Raw genomic sequence first — 16,999 nt, forward strand, 5'->3', positions numbered from 1 at the left:
CAGCACTCAGAGGAACACTGGCCCGGGGGTTTAAATAAAGATGACCCTCGGGCTCGCGAAAACCCGGGGGAAAAAGGCTTAGGCGGCAAATGGTAAAACCAAGGTTGGGCCTTGCTGGAGGAGTTTAGTCAAGGCGAACTGTCAAGGGGGTCCCATAAATCACCCAACCGCGTAAGGAACGCAAACTCAAGGAACATAATCCCGGTATAACAGAAACTAGGGCGGCAAGAGTGGAACAAAACACCAGGCATAAGGCCGAGCCTTCCACCCTTTACCAAATATATATAGATGCATTAATTAAATAAGAGATATTGTGATATCCCAACATATCCATGTTCCAACATGGAACAAACTTCAACTTCACCTGCAACTAGCAACGCTATAAGAAGGGCTGAGCAAAAGCGGTAACTTAGCCAAACAACGGTTTGCTAGGAAAGGATGGTTAGAGGCTGACATGGCAATATGGGAGGCATGATATAGCAAGTGATAGGTAGCGCAGCTGGCAATAGAGCGAACAACTAGCAAAGATAGAAGTGATTTCGAGGGGTGGTCATCTTGCCTGCAAGGTTCTCAGAGTTGTCGAGAGCTTGATCCTCGTAAGCGTACTCAACAGGTTCCTCTTCACGAACTCGTCTCCCGGCTCTACCCAAGACAAGAACACAAACAAATGGAACCACAATCAACCACGAGAAATGCACAAGCAACATGATGCAAAACATGTATGATATGCAAGATATGATATGCGATGCATATGCGTGCTCCGGAAGGGAAATGATGAACAAGGAAGTAACTTGGAAAACCAAGCATGCCACTGGAAAGATGAGATGATTTCGGTCGAAATCGGTATAAAGATCACCAGAATCGGATGCACGGTTTGCAAATGGCAAGCAAAACAAGAATGACGCGAATCTGCGATAAGCAGCATGATAGCACTTAAAATGCAACAAGCAACAATGCTACAGCACCCCAATATAGCAACAAAGCACATGGCAGTAATCTACAGGAGATGCTTGACAAAAGATGAACACTGAGCTATGGCTAGTTCACAACATATCAAGCTTAAACAAGCATGGCAAAAGTGCAAAAGATAACAGGTTCACAGACTTGCTGAAATTACTGGACATGGCAGAAAACAGCATCAGGTAGCAATGTTCAGAGCACGAAATCAACATGCTACAGGAATTTAACATAGCCAAACAAGGCATGGCAGTATTCTAATAAATGCATTTGACAAAAGTCCCTTACTGACCATAAGACAAAAAGGACCAGAATATATGATGGCAAGCATGTAAACATAGCAAGTTTCGTTAACAGGTTTCAGACTTAGCAGAAAACAGAGCATGGCAGAAACAATAGTATGAGGACATGTTGGTGAGCTTGATGCACTCACCACAAAGCAATGCATGACAAAGCAATCATACCTACAGCAAGATGGCATGTTTATGAAGCTAACCATGGCAAGAGCAAAAGCATAGCATGCATGGATCAACTACAATAAGCTTGGCAAAAATGAATATCATGTTAAGAATCTGCTAGAAATATTTTATAGCAAAAGTAGGGCAAGATTGAGTCATGCTATGGTACTCCATAATTGCAAAAAGGGCAGGAATGGATCAATTACAACAATAGCTACAAAACATCCTTACTGAATATCTCCAAAATATGCATGTATCTCTCTGTAGCATCAAGTTTACATGGCAACAAAATAACAGCAGACAAGGACTTAGAGAAATCACGAAGTCCCTGAAATCAGAAACATTACGGAGCCTAGTTTGCATGCTTGTGCTAGTCACCACAGAGATCAAAAAAATACATGGAATATACCACTGGAAAGACGGCATGGCATACAACAAAACACATGTAGAGCTCATGCCCATAAGATGCACAGATTAAATGATACAAAAATGACAAATCTCCAAGTTCTGTTAAGAACCAGCAGATAACAGCAACTAGCCCTCTTGCAACAGAGATTTGGGCATCAAGATGGCCTCTAATGAACATGGTGCAATTGAACAAAATGTAGAGCATCACGAGTCGAACAATTTGATATATTACACGCGCGAAACGGAGCTATATGCAGAGAGTTATGCACTGTTGAACATGGGCAAATATCGTGACAGAAAATGACTTGGGGGAAAAACGGGATCGGGAAAAGTCAACCGTAGGGTTCGGGCGATCCAGATCCGATCGAGGAGCTCGGGCTCGTCCTGGCCGGCGCTGGGGCTGCCACCGGCGGGGACGAGGAGGAGGGACGGCGAGGGGAAGGAGGAGGCCGGAGGGAGGCGGGCCGGCGCGGCGGCGGAGGAGGGCGGCGGCGCACGGCGGCGGGGGCGACCGGTGGCGACGGCGGCGGCGGACCGCGGGGGCGGCGGAGCCGTCCGGTGCGGCGAGGGCGCGAGGGCGGCGGGCGGCGCACGGGAACGGGCGGCGGAGGCGCGCGGGCCCGCGGGGCCGGCGGCGGGCCTGGCGGGCCGCGGCGTACGGGCGCGAGCGGCGGCGAACCCGGAGACGACACGTGGCAGCGGCGGAGGAGGGTGGACATGTCCGTCGGTGGTGATTTTTGTCCGGCGGCGCGGAGGGGACGGAGTTAGGGTTTTATCTGCGTTCGTTTTTCGGGAGGGTCACATATAAATAGGTAGAGGGAGTTAGGAGACTCCAAATAAGGTGCGGTTTTCGCCCACACGATCGTGATCGAACGACCTAGAGCATGGAAGAGAGTTTGGTGGGTTTTGGGCTGGTTTTTAGGGGGGTTTTGCTGCAACACACAAATGGACTTTGCGGATGCCCGATTAACCTTGGAGTACCAAACGACCTCCAAATGGAACGAAACTTGACCGGTGGCCTACCGGTGGTATACTAAGGCCACATGACAAGCCTCGGTCCATTCCGAGAACGTTTGACACCCGCACACGAAAGAAAACAAAAGGGATGCACCGGAGGAAATAGGAGCGCCGGATTGCAAAACGGACAACGGGAAAAACGCTCGGATGCGCGAGACGAACACGTATGCAAAAGCAATGCACATGATGACATGATATGAAATGCATGACATGAACAAAATGCAAAACGAAAAACAAAACCCGACCACGGAGAGAATATCATAACACATAGCCGAAAATGGCAAGAGTCGGAGTCACAATTATGGAAAGTTACATCCGGGGTGTTACAACGCACACGGCTAAGAAATCAACTTGTGTGTCTATGGGGTGCCCCCCCTCCCCCGTATATAAAGGAGTGGAGGAGGGGGTCGGCTGGCCTCATGGGGCGCGCCCCAAGGGGGGAATCCTACTCCTACTAGGAGTAGGTTCCCCCCTTTCCTAGTCCAACTAGGAGGGGAAGGAAAGAGGAAGAGGGAGAGAAGGAAAGGGGGCCACCCCAATTTGGATTGAGTGCCTCCACTTGGCCGCCTCCTCCTCTCTTCCACTAGGGCCCATGAAGGCCCATTAACCCCCCGGGGGGTTTCGGTAACCCCCCGGTACTCTGGAAAATGCCCGAACCTATCTGAAACTTTTCCGGTGTCCAAACATAACCTTCCAATATATCAATATTTATGTCTCGACCATTTTGAGACTCCTCGTCATGTTCGTGATCTCATCCGGGACTCCGAACTACCTCGGTACATCAAAACACATAAACTCATAATACCGATCGTCATCGAACGTTAAGCGTGCGGACCCTACGGGTTCAAGAACTATGTAGACATGACCGAGACTCATCTCCGGCCAATAACCAATAGCGGAACCTGGATGCTCATATTGGCTCCCACATATTCTACGAAGATCTTTATCGGTCAAACCGCATAACAACATACGTTGTTCCCTTTCTCATCGGTATGTCACTTGCCCGAGATTCGATCGTCGGTATCACTATACCTAGTACAATCTCGTTACCGGCAAGTCTCTTTACTCATTCTGTAATGCATCATCCCGCAACTAACTTATTAGTCACATTGCTTGCAAGGCTTGTTGTGATGTGCATTACCGAGAGGGCCCAAAGATACCTCTCCGACAATCGGAGTGACAAATCCTAATCTCGATATATGCCAACTCAACAAACACCATCGGAGACACCTGTAGAGCATCTTTATAATCACCCAGTTACGTTGTGACGTTTGATAGCACACTAAGTGTTCCTCCGGTATTCGGGAATTGCATAATCTCATAGTCAGAGGAACATGTATAAGTCATGATGAAAGCAATAGCAACAAACTAAACGATCATAGTGCTAAGCTAACGGATGGGTCTTGTCCATCACATCATTCTCCTAATGATGTGACCCCGTTCATCAAATGACAACACATGTCTATGGTCAGGAAACTTGACCATCTTTGATTAACGAGCTAGTCTAGTAGAGGCATACTAGGGACACTTTGTTTTGTCTATGTATTCACACATGTATCAAGTTTCGGGTTAATACAATTCTAGCATGAATAATAAACATTTATCATGAAATAAGGAAATAAATAATAACTATAGTATTGCCTCTAGGGCATATTTCCTTCAAAGACTATATGATTTTGTAGGGATAGCTTTCTTTAGTGTTGATATTTTGAAAGACATGATTGTTTGTTGGGATGCCTGAGTATGGATGTCTTTATGTCAAATTAGAGACTATTGCTTTGAATCACTTATGTCTTAATATTCATGCCATGATTAGATATATGATCAAGTTTATGCTAGGTAGCATTCCACATAAAAAATTATCTTTTTTATCATTTACCTGCTCGAGGACGAGCAGGAATTAAGCTTGGGGATGCTGATACGTCTCCGTCATATCTATAATTTTTTATTGTTTCATGCCATTATTATACAACTTTCACATACTTTTGGCAACTTTTTGTATGATTTATTGGACTAACCTATTGATCCAGTGCCTAGTGTCAGTTCCTGTTTTTGCATGTTTTTTGTATCGCAGAAAATCCATATCAAACAAAGTCCAAATGCAATAAAATTTCACGGAGAATTATATGGAATATATGTGATTTTTTGGAGTTGGAATCACCGCAAACGGAGGCCCACATAGCCCACAAGACACCAGGGCGCGCCAGAGGCCCCTGGCGCGTGGTGGTGGGTTGTGCCCTCCTCGAACGTTAGTTGGAGCTCTACTTCGGGCACAAGGAAGCTTATATCCGAAAAAAATCGTGTTAAGATCTCAGCGCAATCGGAGTTACGAATCCCGGAATATAAGAAACGGTTTTCGGCCAGATCAGGAGAACGCAAAACAGAACAGAACAGAGGGGAGATCCAATCTCGGAGGGGCTCCCACCCCTCCGCCGCCATGGAGGCCATGGACCAGAGGGGGAACTCTCCTCCCATCTAGGGGGGAGGCCAAGGAAGAAGAAGGAGAGGGGGCTCTCTCCCCCTCTCTCCCAGTGGCGCCGGAGTGCTGCCGGGGCAAGGATCGTGACGGCGATCTACATCGACAACCTTGCTACCGTCAACACCAACTTTCTCCCCCGCTATGCAGCGGTGTAACACCCCTTCTCCCCACTGTAATATCTACTTAAACATGGTGCTCAGCTCCATATGTTATTTCCCAATGAACTATGGTTATCCTATGTTGTTTGAGTAGATCTGTTTTGTCCTGTGGGTTAATCGTGATCTTGGTTGGTATGATTGTATATTTTATTTATGGTGATGTCCTATGGTGCCCTCCGTTCTCACGCAAACGTGAGGGGTCCCCGTTGTAGGGTGTTGCAATATGTTCATGGTTCGCTTATGGTGGGTTGCGAGAGTGACAGAAACTTAAACCCGAGTAAGTGGGGTATGACGTATGGGAGTAAAGAGGACTTGATACTTAATGCTATAGTTGGGTTTCACAACCTTAATGATCTTTAGTAGTTGCGGATGCTTGCTAGAGTTACAATCATAAGTGCATATGATCCAAGTAGAGAAAGTATGTTAGCTCATGCCTCTCCCTCATATAAAATTACAAGAATGATTACCGGTACTTGTTATCGATTGCCTAGGGACACATAACTTTCTTGTTGACACAAATCCTTTTACTAAACACCTAACTTTTATTATCTTGCAAAGTACTTCTAGTTTTATTCTTGCAAAGTAGTTCTAGCATCACACCTACAAAATAGTTACATACTTGTTTCCCGTAAAGCAAACGTTAAGTGTGCGTAGAGTTGTATCGGTGGTCGTTAGAACTTGAGGGAATATTTGTTCTACCTTTAGCTCCTCGTTGGGTTCTACACTCTTATTTATCGAAGAAGGCTACAAACGATCCCCTATACTCGTGGGTTATCAGCGTCGCCTTGCCAATTTCAACCTTGCATACCTACTTTCACACAAACTTGGCGTAAGCATCTTCTACCGCCTGCCTAGTCTTAAACCCTCTGCGGTTGTTGTCGCTGTACACTAAAACTTGTTGGTTGCAAGCTTCCCATGAACTGTAAACCCCTGGTGCCCTCCCTGACGAACACCGCATACCACTTGTCCTAGCAGTGCACAAGGAGCAACATTTGAAGCAGTAAGCAATGGAGCAATCAAGCACAAACAAAGGAGCACACAAACAATAAGCAATGTAGCAAAACAGAACTAGTAAGCATGCATGATCATATGACATAGAAAGTTCACCTAGCACTATTATGATGTCATCCTACCACCACCACATCCAAAAGAGGGTGTCGTCCTACCACCGCAAGTTCGTGATCGCCCTGAGGATCACTGTGAGGGGTTAGTATATATCACCTCACCAAACTATACAGACCATCAGATTGTTTTCAAGCCCTAGCTACACAAAATATACGTCCTCATCGTCCTTGTCGCCATCGCCATCGAGAATCATGCACGTGGTAACCAGCAGCAAGATCTAGTAGTAGTGCTTGCCCAGCCAACTGCTGAGCCAGAGCACCCTGTGGGCGTTTGTCATGTCAACAAACCCAACACCCTGGGCCTTGTTGTCAGCAAGTGGCTCAGAGCTGTCATGAGAGGCTCATCACTGAAGCCACCTTGCTCCATGATGGTGTTGTACAGGTCAGGGTGGACGTCCACGGCCATGCTCTCCCTAATGGCAGTTGCCACATCCTTTACGGCCTCAGTCATGCTGGTGAAGACACTGATCTCCTCCTCCATCAGGCCGCCCCTCTTCCTCCTCCTAGCTAGCACAGGGACATGCTCCAATGGATTGTCAGGGTCATCAAGGATTGCCTCTATGTCCGGGGTGCCTGGGAACTCCGACATGGGAGGACCGAGAGGCTCACCGAAGCCCATGGCATGCTTGCCGATAGCCAGCCCGACGGAGAGGATGTGCTTCATCTGGTTGTAGTTATGGATGGGTGTGTTGAGGAAATCAACGTCTTTGTGATGGTCCTAAGAAACAAGCACAAGCGTTGTTACTTGCGAGTAGGCAATGGTAGTCAGTGTGAACAAGAAGGGGGCAGTGAGCTAACCGTGGCATGGCCGGTGTAGTGCTCTGCCTCCAGAACGATTGAGCAAGTGTTCTGATCCCATGAGACACCGCTAAGGTCTCTGAGCTTGGACACTTGGATCCATCGAGCTCTCCACGTCCTGAGGTGGTTGTACACCTGGGTGGTGGTCACCTCCTGGCCACAAAACCCGAACAACTGCTTCGCAATGGTGTTCAAGTGCACCTCCATGAAGCCCTTGCCAGTCCTAACCCCACTAGAGATGAGCTCACACATCTTGTTCAGCACAAACATGGACATGAACGGCTGCCACTTCATATTGTTCCCCCTACCATCCTTCTTGCCTTTGTTGCTGTCGTCAGTGTAGCGGTAGGAGCAGCAGCAGTTGGCTCAACGAGCTCAAGTGGCACAAATAGAGAACCGCCGGGTGATACCTCGAACACATCTGAATTAGGAGGCATCTTCCCATCAAGGGGGGCTGGGAGTCCTCGACATAGGACACACCGTACTGGCTGTCGGACAGGACAAGAGCCTGACTAAGATCTTGGGTCTGCGTGGTCATGTCCTACAATCGTAGCACGCATTGACAGTAAGCATAACACACAACACCAGATGATCTATGAAAGGAGGAGCACACATTGATAGTAAGCATAGCACACAGAGTACCGAACGATCTATGAAAGGAGAAGCATACATGATAACTAGATATGAATGTGTTCATCACTACACACTATTCTATAATGCTACAAATCCACCACCAATAGCTACCACAAGATCATAATCTACCACATTGATAGTGTCGGATGTGGGGTTCCGGCAAACCCTTAAGGTTCAAACACTGGGGTGCACGCGAAGTCTCTCCCTCCTACCGATCTACGCTCTAGCCCGCTAAGATCTCGCAGATGAACTCGACGAACTTGCAACACAGAAAGACATGGGGTTTATACTGGTTCGGGCCACCGTTGTGGTGTAATACCCTACTCCAGTGTGGTGGTGGTGGATTGCCTCTTGGGATGATGATGAACGGTACAATGGAAGAACAGTCTCCTGAGGTTGAGGTGTTTTTGTGCTTGTGTAGTTGAGGATGCTCGGAACTAGATCGGGATCAGTTGCCTCCTACTGTGGTGGCTAGTCCTATTTATAGAGGCCCTGGTCCTCTTCCCAAATATCGAGCGGGAAGGGAGCCAACAAAGGCGGGCAAATTTGAAGGAGGACAACTAGTACAAGCTATCCTGACAAAAGCGGTCTTCGCCTGCGAAAGGCTCTGGGGTGACGCCGTCTTGGGCTCCACGATAACCTCCGCCTTGCCGTCCTCTGGTCTTGGTCTCGTTGCACCAATATGGCAACCTTTGCCTGATGCCTCGGTACTCTTCACCTGTGCTGGCCTCCTTAGCACCAAAGAGGAAATAGAGACGCTGCGCGCACTGGCGCCCGCCTGGTGCCGTTCGTCATGGCTCACGTCACGAGAGCCTCGTGAGGTTTGCCTCGCCTTGATATCTCCACTCCTCGTGAGCCTGCCTGGCTAGGCCACTCCAGAGGAGGTCTTGAGTCGTCCGCCTCGCGAGGCTCGGACCCTCGCGAGGGTCTTGGTGCCTTGTTGATGAAGATGGGCCGTACGGCCTGCTGCTTAGCCACGCTGTGGGCCGCAGGCAGGCAAGTCTGGGGACCCCCGTTCCCAGAACGCCGACAGTAGCCCCCGGGCCCAAGGTGCGCTCGGGCTTGGCTTCGCGGTGAAGCCAAGGGTCAAGTTCGGAGCACCGCGGGCCCCAAAAGCCTGCGGCCTTGGTCGACGCGTGGCGGTTGATTGGACGTGGGCGTCTCCGCTTCCCCACGCTGCCTTTGAATCCGCCTGGCTATGCGGCCCCTGCGGCCTACACAGTTATTCCTCCGCCTCCTGCGCCTTGCTTCCCCAATTCCCCTGCTTCCTTGTGGCTCTTCTTCTCTTCTCCAATCCGACTTGCGCTCCGCCTGCTCCGTCACCATGGCGCCGAAACAAGTTGAGAAGGGGAAGAGTCCTCTGTCTCTTCCAGCTGCGCCTCCGTCCTTTGCGCGGGCGCTCGGCCGGTCTCGGGTGCTCAACGACGAGGCCATGGACAAGGTGCGCCCGATGCTTGCTTCCAGCTTCAATGAGTGGGGGAAGACGGTGGCTTGGCCCGCGTCTCGCACTCGCACGGCTTAGACGGCCACCGAGGTCCCAATCTTCATATATGCCCTCTGGGCTGGCCTGATTCCTCCCTTCTCCGCCTTCTTCAATGATGTGCTTGAGCATTATCAGATCCACATGCTGCATCTCGACCCTCAGTCTGTGACTCTTCTTGTTGTCTTCGCCTTCGTGTGCGAAGCCATGGTGGGAATCGCTCCTTCGGTGGCTCTCCTCCGTCACTTCTTCTCATTGCATCTGGCCGACCCTCAGCAATGCTCGGGATGCGTGAGCTTCCAGGCCGTGGCTGCGACGGCGGGCGAGGGGATCGATTTCGAGCTTCCTCCATCCACGAGCGAATTCCGGACACGACGGGTGTTCGTTGATGCCGGTGTGCTCAGTCCTCTGCTTCAGGCTCCGTCGGGGCCCGCTATTCCCAACTCCGGATGGAGCCATCAGCGGCTTGCGAGCCCCGGCCTTGCCCACGTCTGGCTCGGGTTGAGGTTGCTGAAGGATCGCGGCGTAACTGCACCGATGGTGGTGAAGGAATTCGTCCAACGCCGGGTCGCTCCGCTTCAGCGCCATTCTCGCCCAATGTGGACCTTGCTCAGCAGCCAGGACCATATGAGGTTTCAGGAGTCCGGGCTCCTCCTCGGGACGCGGCGAACAGTGCTTAAGGTCCTGACGGGTGTCTTTCTGCCGGCCAAACTGCCTGGGAAGAACTGTTTGTTGTACCGCTGCAAGAATAAGGATGAATTTGTAAAGGACATGCCTCTCTTTGATGAATGGGGCCGCGGCCGATCGGCCTGGAGGGGCCTCATGAGAACCCCGTCGTCGTGGTTCCCTTCCTTGCCCCTGATGCTGAGCTCGCCCCAAGTGACGGTGCAGGTGAGCGAGCTCAGGCGGAGACCGGCGGCTCGAGTGCTGAGGAGCACGTGCCGGGTGGTGATCCTGGGGCATCGTCCTCAGGAGCCTGCCACTCCCCTCCTGAGGCGTCGGTTGCTGAGGAGACGCTGCATGCGACCTCCGAGGCCAAGGCTCCAGGAGCCTCGGGAGGTCGTGGTGAAACGGTGCCCGGCTGTTCGCCGCAACCGGGCACCCCTGAAGATATTCTTGCAAGCTCTTCTTCGGCCCCGCTGCGCGCCGGCCGTCACGTCCAGCGTTTCGGTCGTCTTTGTGTGGACTTCGAGGAGCTCCGCAAGAGGAAAGGATCTCCCAACGGCAGCAACATCTTTGGACCGCTGAAGCGGAGGAAGTACATCGCCGTTGACATGTAAGTATCGTACCGATGTGGCTCTCTGTGTGCTGCTTTCTTCTTCTGACGCCAGTCTTTCAGGGCTCCTTCCACTGAGGCTGATGAGTCTCCTGAGAAACGGCCTCCTTCTTCCTTAACTCTTCCGCCGGCCTCGAGCGCTCCGAGTCCGCTGGTTTCCCCTGGAGCGGGGTTGGATGAAGGGGCACTCCTGCCTTCCTGGCGCGCTGAACCTGCGGCCTCGTCGCTCCTCCCCCTTGGTCTGGTGTGGAGCTTGGCAGGGGTGCCCAAGACTCCTTCGCTGGTCTTTGACGGCAACTTGTTGGCTTCGATCTTCGGCTCCTCTTCGAGCAGCGAGCCCTAGCCGGCTTGGGCTTCTCGCGAGGACGGGCTGGTGTCGGGTGTGGCGCCAGCCCCCAGCCCCCTACCGAGGGGTGGTGCGCCGCTTGGCGCCCCGCCCGCAGCCCCCGAGGTGGAGGACGAAGAAGGCCGGGCGTTCGAGCTTGAGCGCGGGCGGAGCGTGGTTCGCCATGAGCTCTTCCAGGCGGCGATGAACGCGATGAGCCGACTTGGTGAAGAGCTCGCAAGTGTCGATTCGCGTCTTGAGGCTGAAGGTCTCCGGCTGGCGGAGGAGCGGCGCAAGCTGAAGGTGGCCATCAACCTTGGCTGCTATCAGCGTGACTTTGAGAACGCGAAGGCCGAGGCGTCTCTCAAGGTTTCCCACGAAGCCCGCTCATGAGCCTTGGAAGAGGCTCGCGAGGCTGATCGCCGCCGCGAGGCTGCGAAGAAGCGCGCATGGGAGCTCCAGGCCTGGAGCTCGTCTCTTGAGCAGCAAGTGGAGGCGCGCAGGGCCGCTCTTGCGTCGCTGAGGGGGACGCCCGCGCAGGAAGAGGAGGTCCGGAAGCGTGAGGAGGCGCTGGCCCTGGAGGCCATGGAGCGTAGCCGTGAGCTCGAGCAACTGGAGACGAGGGAGCGTCAAGTTGCCCAAGCAGAAGACGTCATCGGGGCTCGCGAGGCTGGAGTTGAGGAGGAGGTGAACCGCTGGGTGGCCGGGGTTCGCGCAGACCTGGAGGGCTGGTACGACCTGAAGCTGAATCTCGTGGGCATGGAGGATGAGGGCAGGGCCGCTGCCCTCAGGCCCAAGTTGGACGAGGCTGAGAGGCGCGCGGAAGCCACGGCCGCCGCCCTGGTCACGGCGCAGGCGGACTTGGCCTCCGCCCGCGCCGAGCTGCGTTCCCTCCGGAGGCGGGTTGATGACGTAGAGGCCGTCGCGAGGCAAAACACGGAGGAGGTGCTCCAACGTCGAACGCTGGAGCGCGAGCATGCCCCTATGCTTCAGGATCTCCAGAACAGGGCCAATATTGCCCTGGGCCATATCTGCGACGTGGAGGCGCCGACCCCTCACTCAAATGATTATGCCAGCCACCTGACCTTCTTCACCGAGGTGGTGACGCGCCTGGAGGCCCGATCTGCCAGAGCTCGCCAGCTGGTGGAGGAAAGGGGCGTGGACTGCTCGAGCGCGCTTTTCTCCCGTGTCTTTAGCCACCTCCTGAACGCCGACCCCAACTTTGACTTTGACGCCGCCGTCGCCCCCGTGCCCACGGTTGTCCGGGGCGACCTAGCGCGCTGGGTTGAGGACCATGTGGACGCGTTGGTCAGGGCCTTCGCTTCGGAGGATGACGCGGTGGTGGTCGTCGCAGACGAAGGCGACGTGGTCGACGGTGGTGACGGGGGCGTCGTCGATGGCGGCGGGGGCGTCGCCGATGGCGGCGATGATGCCGATGAAGACGACGATGAAGCGAGTGATGCGTTTGCAGGTGACGCAGCGAGCGACATTTCTGGCTGATCCCTTGTTCTCCTGTCATTTCTTCCTGTGCACAAACTCGGGCGTGGCCCTTGGAAATTTGTAAGAGCATTTTGAGAGGGGGAGCCCCTCATGTAAGCAAATTGCAGTTTTTACTTTCCCATGCGATGTGAGTTTGTGTCCTCGTGAACTTGTGAATCCTGATGCGAGTTTTCTGTCTTGGTTTACCTTAGTCAGTACCAGCTTTGAGATGGACTGCGATGTGTCGAGTTCCTGAGAACCTTGCGGAGCTCGTTGCCCCGTCGGAAGGGGCCCCACGAGAGGTGAGCACCAGTTGTAGTGTTAGTGCGCGCTTGGCACGCGCGTGCTTCGCGCAGCCCTGCTCGGCACCGGACATGAGTCCCAGACAAAACGAGATCCAGAAGGCAAGAAATTGCTCAAACGAGAAAAGGCTCCCCCCGCGCGCATCGATAAAAACTCAGCTTCAACTCAAATCCAGATCCAGAAAGCAAAGCTACAGAAAGAGAGATCCAAAGCAAAAGGCCGCGTCTGGCACCTAGTCTAGTCTTCTGGTCTTCAAGTCTTCTCACCAGCGTGGAGCTAAGTGCTGCCACTAGGCGTGGGAGGGATCCCCAGGGCCTGAGGCCGGCACCCCTGAGACTCCGGGGCATGTACAGCCCCAACTCATTATTACGTTAGAGTGTCACGGGCGGCGAGCTTCACAGGCACTGGGCCTTCTTCACAGGTACCGGCCTTGCTTCATATCGCCAGACCAGGGCCCCGCCTTGCGCCACTCTTGACCTCCTCTAAGCCGACCGGTCACCGGGACGACACAGAGGAGGGAAAGAGGACGCCAGCGGTTCCCTCGGCGACCACAGGTCCTCTGCCGGGGGAAGGGTTGTCGAGGCCTCCCCGGCAGAGGGCCTACCTCCGGGTGTCGTCAGGCGTCGCGCGCCGCGGGGAGGGGCCTTGCTCCTGGCTCCCTCTTGGTGGCCCCCAGTGTGTCTCCCTTGTTGGGACGGGTGCCGCCGTGCCTGGATCGTCGATCGACGTTGCAACCTGATTCATCTGTAGTCCATGGTTAGCATAAGCCTGTTCCTGAGAGACTAGCGGTACCCTGTAGTTGCCGCTGCCGGCGCGATCATTGTGGTTCTCCGTTGGTTCTTGGAAGGCTTCGGCTCCTAGCGCCCCTCCCCCCAATCTTCTCCAGTGAATGGGCCGAGGTCGTCCTCTGGTGCGTACCCTTGGTCCATCATGTGGGGCACGTAGGCTTCCGGGGCCGTCACCCCGAACACCTCGCCGTGGTGCCCCACGCTCCATGTTGCCTCGCCCATGACGGCGTCCTGGGGATGACAATATGGCATCCGGCCGGGACCATGGGGGGCGACGCTTGCGCTTGTGCTTGTCGAGGGCGGCATGGGGGAGTTGGAGCCCCCTATGCCGCCGGCCGTGCTGATGTTGATGAAGCCCCCGGGCATAGTCGATGGCGCGCGGACGTGGTGAGGTTCGCCGCGTGGCCCTGCAGTGGCCTGGGGAGGAAGTCGATAGCAGAAGGGTGGTGCTCCCGACGCCGCTGCGTCCAGCAGCTCGGCAACACGCTCAAGCAGCGTGTCCCGGCCGCTCTCCATCAGCCTGCATCGCAGCAGCTCCCTTGCCACGGTGAGCGCTGCCCGCATGTTTGCTTGCTCCCGCCGTGAGTGCGGCGCCGTTGCTGCGGCATGGCTTGCTGCTCTTGCCGCGGCCCGTACCTGTCATGGGGTGAGGGTGGATGACGCCTGGCCGCGCCCGGCGGGGTTTGGATGCGCCCGTGCCGCTTGGAGTGCAGGGTCGAGACCTTCATGTGCAGGCGGCGCTGCCCGGGCTGGCCAGGCTGCCCAGCGGTCGGAGCCGGCCCTTGAATCGCCAGACATCGTGGCTGGGGAGCGTCGGCGAGCTGGTTGGCGGAGAAGAAGCTCCGGCGCACCCCTACCTGGCGCGCCAAATGTCGGATGTGGGGTCCGGCAAACCCCTAAGGTTCGAACAGTGGGGTGCACGCGAACTCTCTCCCTCCTACCGATCTACGCTCTAGCCCGCTAAGATCTCACGGATGAACTCGACGAACTTGCAACACAGAAAGACACGGGGTTTATACTGGTTCGAGCCACCATTGTGGTGTAATATCCTACTCAAGTGTCATGGTGGTGGATTGCCTCTTGGGCTGATGATGAACAGTACAAGGGAAGAACAACCTCCTGAGGTTGAGGTGTTCTTGTGCTTGTGTAGTTGAGGATGATCGGAACTAGATCGGGATCAGTTGCCTCCTACTATGGTGGCTAGTCCTATTTTATAGAGGCCCTGGTCCTCTTCCCAAATATCGAGCGGGAAGGGAGCCAACAACGGTGGGCAAATTTGAAGGGGGACAACTAGTACAAGCTATCCTGACAAAAGCGGTCTTCGCCTGCGAAAGGCTCTGGGGTGACGCCGTCTTGGGCTCCACGATGACCTCCGCCTTGCCGTCCTCCGGTCTTGGTCTCGTTGCACCAATATGGCAACCTTTGCCTCATGCCTCGGTACTCTTTGCCTGTGCTGGCCTCCTTAGCACCAAAGAGGAAATAGAGACGCTGCGCGCACTGGCGCCTGCCTGGCACCCGCTTGGTGCCGTTCGTCATGGCTCACGTCACGAGAGCCTCGTGAGATTTGCCTCGCCTTGATATCTCCGCTCCTCGTGAGCCTGCCTGGCTAGGCCACTCCAGAGGAGGTCTTGCGTCGTCCGCCTCGCGAGGCTCGGACCCTCGCGAGGGTCTTGGGTGCCTTGTTGATGAAGATGGGCCGTACGGCCTGCTGCTTAGCCACGCTGTGGGCCGCAGGCAGGCAAGTCTGGGGACCGCCGTTCCCAGAACGCTGACAGACAGTAAGCATAGCACACGAACTGCATGAATCAACCCTACACCATGCTTGCACATCAAACGCTACAACCACATGCTCTCAGATCTAGCTACAACGAACATAGAGAAGAGAGTGATTGAACTCACAGAGCCATGGCTGCAACTCGAGGTGGACGCGGGGACAGTCAGAGAAGATGAGGACAGGAGTCGCCGCCGCCGTGGACCTCCCGCCGGTGAAGAAGTGTCGCTTAGCTGCTCGACGGTGCCGATGCACGTTGGCGGAAAAGCTCGAAAGGGGGGAGAAGGGTGGCGGGACTTTGGGCGGTGAGCGGAGGGGGCTAAATAGGACCGACTGGATCAGTGGAAGGTGAGCCAAAATCCTCCCACCGATTTTTTGGAGACGCGCACGAGCTCAGCGCCGCGTCCCTCTCCCTTGCTTCGGCTGAGCCTGGCTCTCCAGAAACTGCAGATTCGGGCGTAGCTGTTGGCCTGGTTAGGGGTGGTTTAAACTTCGTGCGATGCAGGCCCAACAGTGAACACAGCTAACCAAACAGCCTGGTTTCTTCCAGCACGGGCCTGGTTGGGCCAAATGCAGGCAACAAAACACGCCCTAGTTGGCGCTCTAAGCGCCACTTTCCTGAACCAGCGCTCACAGCGCATCATGCGCCAACTCCCGTGGGCCAGCCCAGGAAAGGAGATGATCGCTATTCGGGCCAGCTGTTCGTTTCCCGTCTCATGGGAACGCTGGTTCGGGGCAGTTGTTCTGTTGTTCGTTTCCCGGCTCAATGGTTGATCGGGCCAGTTGACTATATGACAAATACTTTTTTCAGAAAAATAAAAAATAGTAGAAAAAAATAAAAAGATCACCAAATTCGAAGAAAGTTCAAAAATTTGGAAAAAGTTCATCAAATTTGAAAAAAATCATCAAAATTTGGAAAAAGTTCATCGAAATTGAATTTTTTTTGTCGTTCTTGAAAAAAAAATCAATGATTTAAAAAAAGTTCTTTGATTTGAAGAAAATGTTCATCAAAATTGAAAAAGAGTTCATTGATTTTGAAAAAAGGTTCAACGATTTGAAGAAATAGTTCACTATTTGCAAACAATTCATCAAACCAGAAAGATGGAAAAAAGAAAAAAAGAAAAGAAAACGGAAAGAATAAAAAAAAGGTTATAGTTATCATATGCCGCTAGGTGGCAGGGTTTTTTACACGAGCCTAAATATATGACGAGGCAGGTCACGTGTTCGGTACTCCAAACGAGCGCAGTTGCGCCTAAAGTGCCAAATAGGAAGCGCCGCATTTTCCGTCAAAATGTGGTACATTTGCACAGGGGACAATCGATGATAGGTCAAGCGATTGGACGACCCATTTGAGCTGTACGCATTCCGTTTTCACGGCCCCGTTTTGGGAACCTTTCCTGATCGGTTTTAGGAACCCTCGAGATGGTTCTTTGAACTGTTTTTTTCTATTTCTTTCTTTTATTTTCTTTTCCAGTGTCGTTTTATTCTGTTTCCTTTTTCCTTTTCCTATTTCTTTTTTTTTTCAGTTTTCTCTTCTTTGTTTCT

The sequence above is a fragment of the Triticum aestivum genome, chromosome 7D (genome assembly GCF_018294505.1).
Source record: "Triticum aestivum cultivar Chinese Spring chromosome 7D, IWGSC CS RefSeq v2.1, whole genome shotgun sequence".
NCBI classification, from domain to species: Eukaryota; Viridiplantae; Streptophyta; class Magnoliopsida; order Poales; family Poaceae; genus Triticum; species Triticum aestivum.